Source organism: Ammospiza caudacuta, chromosome 19 (assembly GCF_027887145.1).
Source record: "Ammospiza caudacuta isolate bAmmCau1 chromosome 19, bAmmCau1.pri, whole genome shotgun sequence".
NCBI lineage: Eukaryota > Metazoa > Chordata > Aves > Passeriformes > Passerellidae > Ammospiza > Ammospiza caudacuta.
This window is the reverse complement of record NC_080611.1, coordinates 1,071,650-1,089,587: the sequence shown is the minus strand read 5'-3', so window position 1 is coordinate 1,089,587 and position 17,938 is coordinate 1,071,650. Positions and strand designations below refer to the sequence as shown.

At 50.4% G+C, this 17,938-nt stretch overlaps 1 pseudogene; it reads right to left on the bottom strand.

Moving 5' to 3' along the window:
• Positions 1-15,790: 15,790 nt before the first annotated feature.
• LOC131566273 (zinc finger protein 501-like) overlaps positions 15,791-17,938 on the bottom strand; it is a 457,422-nt pseudogene continuing 455,274 nt past the window's right edge.

The following is a 17,938-nucleotide window of genomic DNA, read 5'->3' as shown; positions in this document are numbered from 1 at the left end:
CAGAACAGGGGAGGTTTCCTGTGCCGAGCTTTGTTTCTGTGTTGCTGGTATGCTATGGGCAAGTAAAAGCATCTCAAGTGAAAGGCCCGCCAGTGCCCCTGCACTCCCTGTACTCAGTGCCAGTACTCTTATCTCCTGCTGTTGTATTCTCGCTCTGTCTCTTGTATTTGTATTTGCTGTTCTCCACCTTGCCTCTCTAAATGTTTGCCTGGAGTCTGTCTTCTCTGCATTCCTTGCCTGTAAAAGCAAAGGTGCTGGTGACAGGATTTGAAATGATCAGCAAAGAAAAAAGACTCATTTCTCACTGTCCTCAGCTGAAAAGGATAGGAGTGCAGCCAGAATGCTCTTTGGTTCCAGAAAGTGACTGGTGTGATACTTCCAAGCCTATGCTGAAGCCTGCAAGAAAATCTTTGTCATGCAGCCTCCCACCCAAAAGTGATCCGCTTCCCACCAAAGGGAGGGACTTTTCCTTTCAAAACCCCTCCTTTGTCCTCTGCATGGAAAAATCATGTCCACTGCAGCAGGAGTCATCCTGGCTGGTTGGCAGGGGACAGCCTACAACAGCAGGTGCTGTTGCTCTTTCAAAAGCTGACGTGCCTTTCCTCAGAAAGGTCCTGCTCTGCAGGTGTTGGAGCAGCAAGCTCTTCCTCTCAGTGGCCATTACTGTTCTGCCATTACTCCCCATTCCCCTGGAGAGGGAATCTTTTATATTCTTTGTTTCCTTTCTTGTGTGATGAAATCACATCACTCTTTTTTGCCCACCACTTTCTGTTTTCTCTCTCAGTGCCTGCAAGGACTGGATTTTCTTCATTCAAACCATGTTATCCACCAAGATATGAAGAGCAGCAACATCCTTCTCAGAACCGACAGCTCTGTCAAGCTGGGTCAGTATATTCTTGGTCAGGTGCAGCGTTCCAGGGATGTGGGTGTGGGGCTGCTTGGAGTGACTGCCAGCTCCCCAAAAATGGTGCTGGTGGCAGTGCAGGGACCCCTGCTGCGAGCTGAGGGCACAGTTGGAATGTGCACAGAGGTATAAGGAACCACAAGCAGTCAAGAGTGGCCTTGCTCTGTGTGTGTCCCTTCTAGACAGAGGGATCTACAATCTAAAGCTTCAGGGGAATGAAGTCCACTGCTGTGAGCAGCGTTAAGAAACCTGGGATTTTTTGGAAGTGGCCAATTCCATACTCCCTTGGCTAAAGCCCCAAGGAAATCGAGCGTGGACAGTTCTCCAGGAGATCCAAGAGCACATTCTGAGCCTGAGGGTGGGGAATTCTGTTGCTTGGTTTCCTAATTGGAGCTGGCTTTCACGGTTTGTTGTTTTCTCCACAGCTGACTTTGGCCTCTTTGCTCAGCTCAGCCCTGAGCAGGGTAGATGGAGCTCCGTGGCCGGCACTGCTGGGTGGCTGGCACCTGAAGTGGTGACAGGTCAACCATGTGGCCCCAAAGTGGACATACGGTCTTTGGGAATTTTGGGCATTGAAATGGTGGAACGAGAAGTTCCTTCCTGGAATGCAACTCCTGTCTTGGTAAGGAGCAAATACTCACTGATCCCACTGTCTTTCTCACCTGTCCCATGTTCTGTGTGCCATTGGACAAAATCCCATTGCCATCTGCTGGCACCACTTCCACCAAGGTCCCCTCCTAAAAATGCCCCTGCAGCACAGCAGCATCTGCTGTAGCTTTGGTTGTATCAGAAAGGGAAGGGGCAGTTCAGAAACCTAACCAGTTCAGAAACCTGCCATTTTGGCCTCCAGCCATGCCTGACATTTCTCACTTGTTTTTTGAACCATGTTGGAACTCTGTTTCTGAAGGATAATAATTTTTCAGTGGAGAGGGCAGACATGTGATAAATATCCCGAGAAATGGAGGTTAGACCTTCCCAGTTTCAATTTTCTAGAAAACATAAGAAAAAGAGGAAAAAGAAAAGTAAACAAAAAAGAAAAAGAGAAAAAAACCCTACTATCAAAGCAATGCTCAAGCAGTTCTGCTTGCTTTTTCATTTTTTAAACACAGCTCTTCTCTTCCATTCTGTAGCATCTTTTCCAAATCCTGTGGGTCTTCAAAACTTTCAGGCTTTCAAGTCATCTGTACATTGTTCAGTTCATGTGTGTGGGTGGCCTGGATAAGTGTAGGATGTGTTTTTCTCTGACTGCAGTTAGAATTGTTTGCCAAAGCCTTGGCTGTTTCTGGGTACTTTACAAAGTTGATGAGCTTGCAGGCAGGTGCCTGGGCTGGGATCCAGCGTGGGCAGTTGACACCAGTGCTGTGTTTCTTTACCACAGGAGCAGGGCCATCCCTGGCCTGCACAGTTCTAATGACAGGGAGGACTCCAGCTCCCCACCATGGCCAGTGGCTGAGCTCAGCTGAGAGTCAGGATAAAACCCTCTTTGTCACATCTGGTGATGTGGGGAAAAGACAGAAAGCCGCATCAATTATTTGTACACAAGGGGGGCGCATTGCCATTTCCGGCTTTGAAATTCTCCTTTGGCTTAAAGAGGATAATGGCAAAGTCTCTTTGGTCACCATCTATTTCAATGCCATGAGTACAGAGTTATCATGACAGTGGTGGGCATTTTTATGGAGACTCCAAGGCCTCTTGCCATTGTTCTTTTTGTCTATTTGAGATGGATTCTGCAAATTGAGGTTTGAATAGTTCCAAGTCAGTGTCTTATGTTTCTAAATACCATCTTGCAAAAGCAGAATGAGCTCTCTCCCTCTGACTTGTCAGCGTGTTAGAGCTTGGTTCCACATGAACCACGCTGGATAAGGATCAGCTGATGTCTTGCCAATCTACACTGTAATTCCTTGGCCTGAGGAGTATCAGAAAGACCTGCTGAGCTCCATGGACACTGTCAGCTGCATGGAAGTGAGCATCCTTGGCCTTGCTGAAGAAACCGGAGCTCAGCTTAGGTTAGATGCTCTTGGGCAGGAGAAAGGCTGGAATTGTCAGGGGTTTCCAGAGGCCTGCATGCCCAGAGGGACTGAGTTCTGGGGAGCAGCTGGATGTTTCTGCACATCATGGAAAGGGATTGCCAGACAGTTCAAGCCTCACCACAGGTAAACACTCCCCAGCTCTTCTCAGGCAACATTTGCTTTGGGTTTCAAGTTGTTCCCACTTGTCTGTCTGTGAAGATGCCCCTCAAACCACAAGGCAAGCCTCTCAGAACTGGTGTTACATTTGCAGAAATGAAGAAAAGAAGCCCAAACACAAGAAAGTTGCTAAGGCATTGGTTTTTAGAGAGGAACTTAACCCCCTGTGCAGTTTCTTCTCCCTGGGAAACGTGCCTGAAACCTGGGCATGAGGGTGGAAAGGCCACAGAGTCTCTTCTGCTTCTTGTGCAGTGCTGCTGAAACACTCAGTGACCGTGTTTCTCTCCTAGCCCAAGCCACATTCTGCCCATCACCAAGCCAGAGCCTGGTGATGTGGAGAGCCTGCCAAAACCTCCCATTTGTTTCCTGGCACTTTCTGGGATGGGCCTACCATTCATGCATTGACTTGAGTAGCCAAATGAGTAGAGGGTGATCATAGGGATGGAACCTCTCCTTCTGATTTGACCATGAAAAGTTTTTCTTTTCCATGTAAGGAAAGCAGAAATTTTCAGACTGCTGAGAGACAGAGCTGCAGGAGGTTCCTGTGTGTTCAAGCAGGCATTTTCATCCCAGTACATTTATGCAGGCATCTTAATGTGTCTGTGTTGAAGATGAGATTCCAAATGTTTGTTTCCTTACCTGAAGAATACCTGGTGGATTTCCTTTCTTTTCTTCCAATTCCCATTGTTTTCAAGAACAAAGCAAAAAGCTTGATGAGTTTTGTTTTGTGGCAGTGGTGCTTAAGGGACCAAGAAGCACTGCAGAAATACTTTCCATGTACTAACCCTTGGATACAGTAGAGTTAGTATAGCAAAGTCCTTCTTCCAAAAAGCCTCTCAAGCTGGTCTGAATCCTCAGGGAAGGAAATGTGCTTGTGGTGATGTAGTTCCCACTAACTAGGTCAGTCAATGAAATCAGCTGCCAAGGCAAGATCTGTGGGATGTTGGAGAGGCTGTGGCTGCATCGGGGTTTGGGTGTTTGGTTGGTAAAGGAAAGTCATCTCTGGGTCTGTGCCAGGGCAGAAACTGCCACTGCAGAGTGGAGCTTAATCAGTGGGATCTGGGAGAGCAGTGACAGATGGAAAGAAGCAGGTGGAGCCTGGTGTCTCCTTTTTCCCCAGCCTCAACTCCTGATAGCCACAGGAGGAAGACAAAAGCTGCAGCAGCCCAACCTATTTTCATCTGGCCTGCATGACTTCCTGAGCTGCTGCCTGCAGACAGACGAGGAGCAGCGCTGGTCTGCCAAGGAGCTCCTGCAGGTAAAATGTGAAGGGGCTGCAGGTGAAACAGGCTCTGAGGGATGGGCTCCTCCACTCAAGCCCAAGGCATCAGATGAGCCCCCTTCCTCCTCACCTCCACTCTTGCTACTCTTCAAATGAAAACAGTGAGGAATCCTAGACTGGGCTGGGCTGGCAGGGCCCTGTAAATGTCCTCTGGTGCAAGTGTCCTGCAATGAGCAGGGACATCCTTAAAGAGATCAGGTTACTCAGAGCCCTTTGCCACCGGAGCCGGAATGGTTGCAGGGATGGGTCTCCTACAAGCTCTTGGGGCAAGCTGTGCCAGGGTGGCACCATGCTCCGAGTAAACAAGTTCTTCCTTAGACCTACTCTGATTAGATGCCCTTTGTGTTTAAAAATATTTGTCCATATCCTATTGTAACCGGCCCTGTTAAAAAAGATGTCCCCCACTTTCTTCAAAGCTGCTCTGAAGTCTTGGAAAGTGGCAATAAAGTCTCCCTGGGGCCTGTTCTTCACAAAACTGAATAACTCCAGCTCCCTCTGCATTTCCTGAGAGGAGATGTGCTCTGTCCTCTGACTGTGTCTGTTGCCCTCTTTTGTGATTTGGTGGAGTGTTCAGTTTTATCTAATGGCAAAAGAATTGAAGTAGAGCAATGCAGGGCACAGAGACATGAAATGGTGGTGGAGGAACCCAAGGAAGCCAGTCCCAGCCTAGGGGTCAGAGATTTGGCTGTGGGCAGGAGGGGCTGTGGGGGGCTCACTGTGAGCCTCTGAGGGGCCCTGGTTGGTGCCCCCCAGCCCACCCTTAGAGGTTTCTGCCACGCAAACAGGGACAGCTGGGAGGGACTTGTCCCAGCCCCATCTGCTGCCTGGCACGCTCAAGCAGACGGGAACTGTGCCAGGGTTACTGCCAGGTTGTGTGGCAGAGAAGGAACTGCAGGGCCCAGTGCCACTGGGCTGGCCCTGCTGGGAAGGAAGGTGCCATCCAGCACACGAGGGGCAGGGCATGGAAAGGCAGACACTGCTTTCTGTCTCTGTGGGAATCAGCACAGTGCCTGTCTTTCAAAGGAAGGGGCCTATGTGAGTCATTGGAGTTTCCTGAAAGGAAGAAAACCCAGGGACAGAAAGTGCCATTTCTAGAGCACTGGCAGGGCAAAAATCCCATCATGATGAAGAAATCACAATAAACAGATGAGTGGGATTCTGGGCCAGGTTGGCCTGTGATGGCAAGGTCTTGCACATTGGGGATGACTGGGGAGCAGATGGTCCCATTGCTCCTCTTTCTGGGTCTTTCCAGGAACTTGATGTATCCTGACTGAGTTCCTGAAGGAATGAGCTTGGAAAGTAATGGTTCACTGTTCTTTGTTGTATTTTTTTTTCCAGTGGACAACATCCATTTGTAACTTCAGCCAAGCCACCATTCATCCTGGCACAACTCATCAACTCAGTGAAGAAGACGAATAACCCTAACCCTAAACCCTAACCCTAAACCCTAACCCTAACCTTAAATGCTAACCCAAACCCAAACCCTACCCCTATCTCTAACCCTTACCCTAACCCCAACCCTAAGCCTAAACCTAAGCCTAAGCCTAAACCTAAGCCTAACTCTAACCCTGACCCTAACCCTGGGAGACTAGAACATAGCAATCATGTCAAGATGTTATCTCTGTTACCAATTTAGAATAGGATTGTAGAGTAGGGTTGCTAAAGAGATTTGTAGCAAAGAATTATAAATTAGAGTTGTAATTAATAAAGTTTCTGAAACACCAACTCATTTGGAAGATTCTCCTCCTTCTGACCCCTTCAGAAAATTCAACATTTCCTTCTGAATTACCAATTGGCTTTTTGGTGCTAAGTCACATATATGGCTTGTTATGAACAAAAATTCGGTTAACATTTTTTTTGTGAGAAAAAAGTTACAAAAAGGCAGCCAGATCACTGTAGCTGCCAAAGTTCTGCGCATTTTGTTATTGTAATCAGGGGTCGTTGTGGCTAATCGCTCCTTTTGTATTAGCAGAGCCTTGCCTGAGGCTAAGGTGTACTTTTCCCAGAAGGGTGAAGAGACTTGAGAGGGTGGGGGGGGCTATGCAAAGTGACTCCAGGACCAGAATGCTGTGTGGGACCCCGACTCCAAACGCACAGAGAAAACCCCAAAAACAACGAGCCAAATAAGAGTTGAGAGACTGGAGTGATGTCTGGACGTGAGGAGCCGAGTGCTGAGCCTGCAGAGATGTGGAACACCTTCGGAGTCCCTCTCGCCCTGACCATGGGAGTCGTCCCCGGCGGTGAGACTGAGCCGACTGGGCCCGGAAGGGTAACATCTGAAGGGAACACCACGCTCTAAAGGCTCCCACGAGGACGTGATTCCCCAGCACTGCCCCTAGTGGACAGAGCTGTGCTTATCCTCCTCCTCTGAGTCGCCCTGGGAGACACGATGGGAGACTGCAGTCCCGCCGAGCTGCCCAATCCTGAGCTGATCACTTTTAATAAAGGCATTAAAAAGGAGAAGAAGTCTCCTGGCCCTGTTTATTTCATGTCTTCTTTTGTATGGTTTCATAAGTGAGGAGGGCTCTTCTTCTTCATTCATCCTCTCCAGACCACACTGCCTTTGGAATATGAGCCGCTGGCTGGTTATGGCACAGCTGTGATATTTCTAGTTGAGGCAGAAAGGGCAATGGCATTTGAAGGCAAAAACAAAGGAAGAATGAGGCAGCCCAAACATCTTGTGCAGATGCAGGCCTTCAGCTGTGACTGGAGAGCTTTGGGGTTCCTGCCACTTGGATTTGTATCCCTAAATGCAATAATCTCTTTGGCTGGAGGAGAGCCTTGCTCAAGTGAGAAAGCAGAAAGATCAGAGAGGGTGCTCAGGAAGGTCTCCTGTGGTGCAGAGCTGTCAGCGCCTGTGAGGTGAGAGCGGGCCCGGCCTTGCCCGGGCTGGAGCCCCAGCAGAGCCCCGGCAGAGGCCGGAGCAGCCTGAGCCCCGGCAGAGGCAGGCTGGAAGGAGGCCCTTGGAGCTGCAAGAGGCAGCAGCCGGGCCCTGGGTGCCTCTTGCTGGGAGTGGGCGAATCCTCTGCTCTCAGAGCCCAGGTGGCAGCTGGCTGCTGCCGAGGGGAAGCGCAGCCGTGCTGGGCACAGCCCGGCCTGGAGGCCATGGCCGTCTGGAGCGTGCCCAGGAGCAGAGAAAGGCCAAGGGCAGCCGTGGGCTGGCTGGGCCGGCTGAGGATTCCTCCTCTTCTGCCTCTGCCCTGCAACTCCTGGCAAAGGCCAGCAGTGTGTGCAGCACTCTGGGCACCGGGGCAGGGAGCCGGGCTGCTTGGCAGGGTGGAGCACAGGGCAGCCTCCCTTAGGCCCGGCACTTGTGCCAGGGGAAGGGAGGTAAGTATGAAGCAGGGACAGCTTGGCAGGGCACATCTGCAGGAGCCAGCGCCTCACGCAGCTCTGGGAGGAAGCGCCTGCAATCCTGCAGTTCTGCACTGAGCCAGAGCAAAGGTGTGAGATGCAGAGTGTTTGGCAGAAATATTCAGGCCCACCAGGCCAGCCTGCTTTGTGCTCTGTGGTGCACAGCAAGCGCTGTGTAATGCAGCTCTGAGCTGCTGGGAGAGAGGCAGTCGGGGATGTGCCTGAGGTGAGTCAAGGGGTTAGCTGAAAGTGTAATGAGGATAATTAAAAAGTGCAGATGAGTCAAGGGGCCAGCTGGGAATAGAATTGGGATAGTAGAAGATTGCATGTTTTAGTTAAGATTTTCAAATGAGGTAAGAAGCTAAGTTAGTAATATAGCTAGCAGAAATCGCATCCCTTAGTTAAAGAGTACCAAATATATTAGGAACATAAAGCATAGGAGTGACAGGGATGGAGGAAGCAATTGTGAATAAGCAGAGACCATAGAAATACCTTGCCTTAAGAATAATTGAACAGTTAGGAGAGGCTTGGACCATAGGCAGCAGGTCACAAGGTCTTGCCAACTGGCCATGGGAGAAGAGTTCACCATGAGGAAGACGGCTTTCTTCCTCCCATACAACCATTCCCTCATTTCAAAATCCCACCAACCCAGTTAAGGGAGTACAATTGCACAGCTGTAATAGATATTCAGCTGATAAAAATGCAAAGCAGGCAGGTAATAATTATGTATTATGGGTCCTTAGAAACCTAATGTGAAACCTTTTCTGCAGAAATAGAGAGCAGGAGTCTGCAACTCCTTGCACGTGTCTTTGGAAACTAGTTCACATGTGTCCAGGGCTGCAATAAATATCCTTCTTTTCTGCTATAATTAGTTGATGAGTCATCTGTCCATGCTTCAAGGGTTATGCTGGAGTAGTGAACTGATTTGGAAGGGAGCAGAAGAGTTTCAGCAGGCAATTTTTAGAAAAGATGGAAGGCTCTTGTGACTGAAGGGAAAACCATTTGGAATGGAGTAATGATCCCAAAGTCCATACAATTTTATCTTTGTGTCTGAATTTAAATCAGAATGATTATAGATAGCTTCATGCCATTTGTCTACAAATTTATCAAAGTCTTCATTCTTTCTTTGACAAATCTGTGTAAAAGACATAGTGTGTAACTTATCTGGAAGTGCAAGGATAGCATTAGATGCTAGTTGTTGGCTCATCTGTAACACTTGATCAATGCTCCTAGCCTGGGCAGTGGCAGTAGCCCAGGGCCCCTTGCCAAGTAACTGTTGTGCTGTTAAACCATACAGAGGATCACCCTGCCCTCTAGGTCTTGCTGCTTCTTGAGCACACTTTTCCTCCCAGCTTTTATGAAACATCACCTGATGATGGGGTGGCATTATAAGTCTTATTAGGCTATGCACATCAGCTGGAATTAATGTGTTAGATGGAAAAATATACTGCAGAAGTGACTGTGCAAGTTGGGATTTTCAACCAAATTGTGTAATTGCTGCTCTCAACTTTTCTAAAATCTTCCAACTGAAAGGTTTTCAAACTCTATTTGCAGCATTAGTTACTACAGGAAAAGCTTCTACATCATTGGAGAGAAAAGTCCCTTCTACAATAGCTTCTGGAATAACTTTTTTCTACTTCTGTTTCTCTTTGGTGGAGATAAAGCTTGGCCTGCAATTCCTCAGAAAGCATTAGGAGGACCATGCTAGTTTGGGAAATTGACACTGTTTGCCCCTAGCATTCAACAGATGCTTGACATCAGGCACAAATTCCAGCGTCCAAAATGTAGCGTGCATCTTTTAGGCTCAGACTTCAAGGATAACGTAGAATTGTGGAATTGGCCTTCGGTTAAATTGGCATCACTTTTTACACCAGGATTAGCTTCATCAAAGGCCCTTACATAATTCAAACGATTGGCTTGTTGGACAGGAAAACAAATTAACATTACATCTGCAATACTGAATGAGCTTACCACTGATGTAGGTAGGATATGCCATGCTGTGTTACAGGATAGGGCTGCTATAGATTTGTTGTTGCTAGCACAAGGAGATGGGTGTGAAGATTTTGAAGGGATGTGTAGCATGAATCTCTCTGACCACTCTGAATCTATTGACAAGAAACTGTCATTGCTTAAAGAGAATATGAAAAAGCTGACAGTTGTTGAGAATTCTTTTGATGAGTGGCTAAAATCCTGGGGAATAACAGGCTGGCTCAAGGACTTAGTACGCTTTGGCATTATGTATTCTTGGCTATGTAATTAATAAATAATTTTATGTATTATTGGCTTTGTATTCTTTTTTCAATTCTGCTTATAGTGCCTTGCTTACTATGCCATGTGCAAAAAGTAATTGACCGTGCTTTTAAATCAGTCTGGCTTGTGCAAAAACAAAACTGGGGAACTGTTGAGAGTTTTTTGCAGATTGAGGTGTTTTTGTTAGACAATGGCCACATTCTGCCGATGCACAATTCAGCCTGCTTGTACTGATGGACAATGGTCACGTACACAAGTAATGAATAATGGACATATTCAGAAATGGGGTCGGTATATCCTTGAAAGAGATACAAGAAGAAGAATGATCAGGACTAAGCAAGTTTGTCAGCAAGTTTGGGAAAGTCAGAAAAAAGTGAGCCATGGGTGGGCCAGACGACCACAGCGAAACGCGTGAATAATCAGGTGATCCAATCAGCATTCTAATTTAGACGTGTGAACAGCTAGGATTAATGAATCATGTATTAGCTAGAGACATGTGGACAGTAGAGATTTATTTTAAATAGAGTCGTTTTAGGGACAATAAATTTGGCTTCACTGGATCATGTTGGTCATGGTGTGTTGTCCCTGAACCTCCGTGCCCCACAAAAACTTTGCTCTACAGAGCCAGTTTTGAAGGTACAGAACATAATATCCAGCATAAACCAAACAATGACTAAGGATACAAGAATCATAACATCACCCTAGGACACACATAAACTCCTGGGTCTCATGACACTTTTCCTGAGCAGAACAGGCCGGGGCTTTGCCAGAGCCCAATCCTCAGCTTGGAGGGTTTCCCGTAAAATATCCTACAAGCCTCTATTCATGTCAGTTGGGAAAATTTCTTTAAATAATACATTTCTTGCAGGTAGCTACACAAGATTATGTGAAAGTCTGCAAAGCAGCTGGTTTGGTGTTAAACAGCTGGCAGAAGCATCTGGGACATCTATTTTTAGCTAACTAAAACTGATGGTGTCAGTCCATAATGCCCAGGGTTTGTCCTGTAAGCCAGCTCTGGCTGAGGGCTGCCACTCAGGCCTGAGCACATCAGCAGCTGAAGTGAGCATGGCTGGGAATGGCAAAAACACCCACTGGGACTGGCCCAGAGGCCCTGGGACTCCCTGGCATGGATCAGTTCAGGAGACAGGATTTCAGGGAGCCCAAAGGACTTTTGGGAGAGCTGCTGTGGACACAGAGGGAATGGCACAGCTGAATTCACTGCCTGGGCTCCCAGAGGACCCTTCTGCTGTGGGGCTGCTGAGGGGGGAGGAGCAGCAGGTACCCGTGGCCACCCCAAACCAGGGCCCCGTGGGCAACACGGCCCCGACCAGGGCTGCGGGACCCCATCCCTGGGATGAGTCAGGAGCTGCAGAGCTGGGAGTGCTCAGCCAGAGCCTCTGAGCCTTCAGCAGCCCCACATGGCCAGAGCGTGAGCCCAGCGGGGAGTGGGCACTGACAGGGACTGTGGGGCCTGAACCAAGGCCCAGCCCCACTGAGAGTGGCTGTGCCAGACATGCTGCAGCTCCAGGAGCAGCTGGAGCCCCAGGCAGCCAAGGGGTGCTGCCATGGATGTTCCTTTCTTCCCCCTCAGAAAGGATATTGGGAAGCTGGAATGAAGTGTCAATGAAAGGAGCAGGGATGGTGGGAGCTGTGAAACAGCACCAACACGAGAAACCCAAACTCTCCCAAGAAAGGAGGGCAGAAATCCCTGGTGTCCAGCTGTGGGATCTCAGCACCTCAGGACTGATGTGCAGAGTGGCCGACACCACCCTTGGGGGCCTCGGGAGTCCTGGAATGCTGTCAGAAGTGTCTGGTGGCTGGACTTTGATCCTACACAGGAGACGACGCCTGTATGAGGATGGGAGGATTTCACTGGGTGAATGGTGAAGGGATAAGTTAATTAGAGTGTAAGACACAGGGTTTAGGATTTCTGTACAGGGGTGTCTAAAGAAGTAAGATGGAGGAATTGGGGCGTGTCCTGTTCTTCTTCTTCTTCTTCTTGGCCTCCATCTTCTGTGGTGATGTTGGCACTTTGGGATTGGTTATTACTAGAAGTGCACCGGGTAATAAGGGTAGAAGGTATTGGGGAAAAATGATAAATATTGTGTACGTAACTTGGAGTATAAAGATAGGTGACCGCCCCGGGGGCTCTCAGTGTGCCCATGGCTGACTTGCTGTGCAGACCTCTGTTGGGCCGAAAGAAAATCTTTTAGATAAACAATTAATAAACACCGAGACCGAGAAAAGATCTGAAGTCTCTTCTCGTCCTTTGAAGCGTCAGCTCTTCAAGGCCATCCCTGGGCCTTTCCAGGCCACCTAAACAGCCAAGAAATCTACATCCAGCATCCTGCCAGAGAAACCCATTCCCAGAATTACCAACATAAAGCCATCCTCCAATTCTCTGGATTGTGCTGCTCTTGACCCACTAACACCTTCCCAGCAGAGTAAAGCCCTGAAGTGGAATTGATGGAGGAAAGCTGAGCCCTGAGCCATGCCAGGGTCAGTGCCAGGAGCATCCCCTGCCCATGAGGGACATTATTCAGTTGCTGCCCTTGGATGAGTTCCAGACACAGGAAGAGGGAGGAGGAGATGATCCCACCCATGGCTGCTGCTGGGTCCAGACATTGGGTGAGATAAAGCTGAGCCAGAGCTTCAGCATCTCTCCCAAAATCACAGAATCACAGAATGGCTTGGCTTGAAAGAGACCTTAAAGTTCATCTCATTTCACCTCCTGCGGTGGGCAGGGACACCTTCCACTATCCCAGGCTGCCCCAAGCCCTGTCCAACCTGGCCTTGGACACTGCCAGGGATCCAGGGGCAGCCACAGCTTCTCTGGGCAAGCTCTGATCTCTGCCCAGGCGAGCAGGGACAGGACCCAAGGGAACGGCTGGAGCTGGGCCAGAGCAGGGCGGGGCTGGAGATCAGCAAAAGCTTCTTCCCCCAGAGGGGGCTCGGGCACTGCCCAGGCTCCCCAGGGAATGGGCACAGCCCCAAGGCTGCCAGAGCTCCAGAGGCCTTTGGACACCGCTCCCAGAGCTGCCCAGGCTGCGATTGTTGGGGGATCTGTGCAGGGCCAGGGGCTGGACTGGCTGATCCCAATGGGCCCCTGCCAGCTCAGCCCCTTGTGCAATTCTCTCCCTTTGGCTAAGCCTTTGTGTCCCCTCGAGGTGCTGGCAGAGCTGTTGGGGACAGGGCAGGAGCGGGGCAGCCCCAGTGTTCCACTGTTTGTGACACCCCAGCGGTGACAGCCCCAGTGTTGCCCTGTGTGTGTGTGACACCCCAGCGGTGACAGCCCCAGTGTTGCCCTGTGTGTGTGTGACACCCTAGCGGTGACAGCCCCAGTGTTCCCCTGTGTGTGACACCCCAGCAGTGACAGCCCCAGAATTTCCCTGTGTGTGACACCCCAGCGGTGACAGCCCCAGCGTTCCCCTGTGTGTGTGTGACACCCCAGCAGTGACAGCCCCAGCATTGCCCTGTGTGTGTCACACCCCAGCGGTGACAGCCCCAGTGTCTCCTGTGTGTGACACGCCAGCGGTGACAGCCCCAGCGTTCCCTCCCTGCAGTCACTCCAAGAGAAGTGTCCAGAGCCGCGTCCAGTCCATGGAACTGAGCGGCCACTGCCCACCCCGGCCTGGGCTGATGTGGATTCCTCTGTACACAGCTTGGGGAAGGTCCCCCTGGCCACCTGCACAGTGCCCCAGACAAGTGTCAGACACAGTTACAGAACTCTGCCCAGAACTTCTAGGAAGAGATAATTTTAAAAAACCCCAAAACCATAAGTACCATAAAATACAAAAAAAAAAAAAAAAAAAAAAAAAAAAACCCCCAACAAAAACCAAACAGAACCATATCAAAACAAAAGAAACCCCAGCACCCTAACCAACCTAACAAACCAAAACAACAACAACAACAACACAAACAAACCAACTAAAACAGAAGAAAGAATGAAAAACAAATCAAGCTAAAGCAACAAAAAAAAAACCCAAAAAACCAACCAAATCAAGAAAAAAAACTCCTCCCCCAGCAGAGCTGTTCCATCAGTTGTCACACCTGCACTCACACAAGACCTGGGGCTGCAATGAGGATTCCTGGGGCACATTTGCAGGAGAAGCAGGTTTAGGACAGGCTCTCAGCAGAACTGTTCTCAGCTGAGCCAGAAAGGCCCCTTTGCAGCTGCAGGGCCATTGGAAATGCAGAGCACCAGCCCACAGGGCAGAAAAGGGCTCTGAGTTCCCCTCCCCTGACACTAAACCCTGTTCCCAGGCTGCTTCACACTCAGGATTCTGCTGGAGGGCTGTGCAGAGCTGAGAGTGAGCTCTGGCTTCTCTGTGTTGCATGTCCTAAAGCTGCCTGGGAGAAGGAATTTCGGGTCAGCTCCACTGGCACAATTCTTCCTGGCACAGGGCACAGCGCCAGGAAGGGCTTTGCGTGCCGAGGCTTTGCTGCAGCCAAGGAAAGTTCCTGGCTCAGGGTCACCTTTGCTGCTCAGCCAGAGCCCTGAGTACCCCAGCAGCAGCAGAAAATGGCAGCAGTGCCACAGGCAACCATCACCATTGCATGGCAACCATCACCAGGCTCATGTTATTATGGTCAGTTTCCAGGGAAACCACCGCCAGCTCCCTGTTGCTATGGTCAGTTTCAATGGCAACCATCACCAGGCCCCTGTTGCTATGGTCATTTTCCATGGCAACCCCCACCAGGCCCCTGTTGCTATGGTCAGTTTCCATGGCAACCATCACCAACCCCCTGTTGCTATGGTCAGTTTCCATGGCAGCTCCATGGAGACCCCATGCCAGGGGTGGTTGCCATGGACACCAGCTCAGGCCTGCAGCCAGAGACCGTTGCCATGGCAACCATTGGCAGCCCCATCCCCAGGCTCATGGGATCCCAGAACCACAGAACTGGCTGAGCTGGGAGGGACCCATCAGGATCCTCCAGTCCAACTGCTGGCCCTGCCCAGGACACCCCAACAATGCCAGCCTGGGCCTGGCAGCGCTGTCCAAACGCTGCTGCAGCTCAGAGAGCCCTGGAGCTGGGACCCTTCCCTGGGGAGCCTGGGCAGGGCCCCAGCAGCCTCTGGGCAAAAGCCTTTTCCTGACATCCAACCTGAGCCTGCCCCGACTCAGCTGCAGCCCTTCCCTCCACTCCTGTCCCTGGGCCCCAGAGGGAAGAGGTTCCCACAGCCCCAGCCAGGGACCCGCTCCCAAGGCTGTTGCCATGGCCACCAGGGCTGGGACCAGCTGGGATGCTCGGTTTCAATGGGCCAGGGTTCAGGAATGGGATTCCCCAATTTCCTGCTCCCGCTAAAACTGTGCTGCCCTCGCTGCCCTCCTGCCTCCCATGGAAAGCACAAAAGGCAAAGATCCTGGCCTGGGATAAGAACAATTTATTGGTAAAAGCAACGAGATAAGGAACAAACAGAACAGAAACAATATTGATAACAGAAGGGAAAAATAAAACTTGGACAGGGAAAACTACAACACAACTCACTGGGTCTTCCTGGCCACAATCTCCCCTTCCTGGAAAGGACACCCTTCTCCTTAGGGAGAGAGGGAGAGAGTCCCTTTTCCTGCCCCTGGCAATGACCTGAGGTGGGAGTGAATGTAATGACATATCCATGGCCAGACCGTCATGTTCCTCAATCCCACTTTATGTCATCGGCAGGGGCAAGAAAAGGGACAGGTATCTTCCCAGCATGGATCATGGGGAACATGGTTCCCCGGGACTCTTCCCAATGTGGGCCCTCTAACTCGGGATGAAGCTGGAGCTGTGCCTGAAGCTGTTCCTACAGCTTGGGATTTGGCAGTGCTTCCCTTACCGGTGCCTCCGCTGGTGTCTGGTCAAGTCAGAGCTGCTGGTGAACCTCTTCCCACACTGGGGAGACTCATAGGGCCTCTCCCCAGTGTGGATGCACCGGTGGGTGATGAGTGTGGACTTTTGCCTGAAGCCCTTCCCACACTCAGGGCAGTGGAAGGGCCTCTCATCTGTGTGAATTCACTCATGCAGGAAGAGATTTGAGCTGCTCCTGAACCTCATCCCACCGGTGGGGCACTTGTAGCGCCTCTCCCCAGTGTGGATGCGTCAGTGCCTGATGAAGTGGGAGGACCAGCTGAAGCCCTTCCCACAGTCAAAGCAGCGAAAGGGCCTCTCCTCGGTGTGAATCAGCTGGTGGCGGAGGAGATCAGAGCTGATCCGAAACCTCTTCCCACACTCGGGACACTTGCAGGGCCTCTCCCCAGTGTGGATGCGTTGGTGGTTGACGAGAGCAGAGCTGCAGCTGAAGCCCTTCCCATTCTCCCCACACTTGTAGGGCCATTCCCCGGTGTGGATCATCTGGTGGCTGATCAGGGTGCTGCTCTGCCTGAAGCTCTTCCCACGTTCCAAGCACTTGTAGGGTTTCTCCCCATTGTAAAGCTACTCCTGGGCCACCAGCTCTGAGCTCTGGAAGGAGCTCTGCCCACCTTCCTGGCACTGGATGAGTCTTTTCTCCTTAGAGCATACTGGGCTGGGCTTGGAGCCCCTCCTGCTGCAGGATCTCTGGGACTTGTCCTCCCTGTTCAAATTCTGCACCGTGGAGCCACTCAAAAGAGCCTCTTCCATGAGGTTCTGCTGTGGGGATTTGTCCTCGCTGGTCTCCATCCTCAGCTTCTTGTCCGGGGGAAGAAGGACGAGGATGGGATTTGCCTCCGTGCCAGAGGGAAGGGGAAGGAGATCCCCACAGTGCATCCCTGGCAGGATGGGGTTGTCCTGCAGCCAGGGGCCATGCTGGGCTGGGAGATTGAGCAGGAGAGAGGGGAAAAGGGGCACTGACTTCCTCCTCACCTGCCTGGGTATCCTGGGACATCTTCCTCTTCCTTGAAGCCACTTCCTCCATCTGGCAAAGGTTTGGGGATTGGAAATCCTGTTTTTGGAGGAAAATAACAGATGGGCACATTGTTTTTTGTACTGGGTTGAAGGCAACCCTGGGAAAGGGTCTAAGCCAGAATTACAATTTGATTAGAAAATTAAGATCAGGGCAATGATACAGAAACATTGCCTTAAACTGACAGTCAGGAAATAATCTGACACTCAGGTCAGGGTGGTGGCAGCAGTCCCATTAAATGGTGGCTTCAGTCCTGTTGGAGAGATTAACGTGATTCTGTCGAAGCAGTGATCTTGTAGAAGGGTCTGGTCTTCCTCTGAAGGTCCAGTAGTGGTTCTGCAGCTCTTGTCCTCTGGGAATCCAGTAGGCAAGCTGCTCCTGGTGTTGCCAGCCTCAGCTTATATGCAGGCAGGAATGCTTGGATCCTCGCCCTGGGCGGAGCATCCCACAATGGGATGATGGAATTTTATCAGTCCTGCAGTGACACTCAATGGCCCATTAGCAGAAGATATCTCCCCTGGAGGGCATTATCAGGGGTGAGTCATGCAAGAGATAAAGAACACTGCCCCACCTGTTTATAGCAGTTGATGAAGATGGGGATTGAAAACATGCATTTGGTTACATCTTACATTGCAACCTGACACAGTGGGGTAATCCCTGCTCAGGGGGTGAACACCACCCCCCCTTACCCAAACTGGCTCAAGTGTAAAACCCCCACCCCAGGAAGGCCACACACACAGGGGACAATGTCACACTTGCCCTGCCCCATGGGAGGTCTCTGTTCCTGTCACTCCCTTGCTGTCCCTCCTTTTCTCTTTCTTTCCATCTCTCTCTCTACCTCACATTTGCTGTTCAATAAAATCCACTTTGGATTTGGTCTCGTTAGCACCTTAATTTGTGCAGAGGCATCTCTCTAACAATTTTCTTAACCAGATTGCAACATTATTTTGGCATAGTGAGTTCAGGGCACTGTTCTCTTACCCCAAGTGCCTTTGACAACAGCATGGTTCCCTCCTCTGAGGAGGTTGTGGCTCTCGCTGGAGGAACTCTTGGAAACTTGAACACAGCTTCCTCTGAGTGACTTATGGGAGAACTGATGA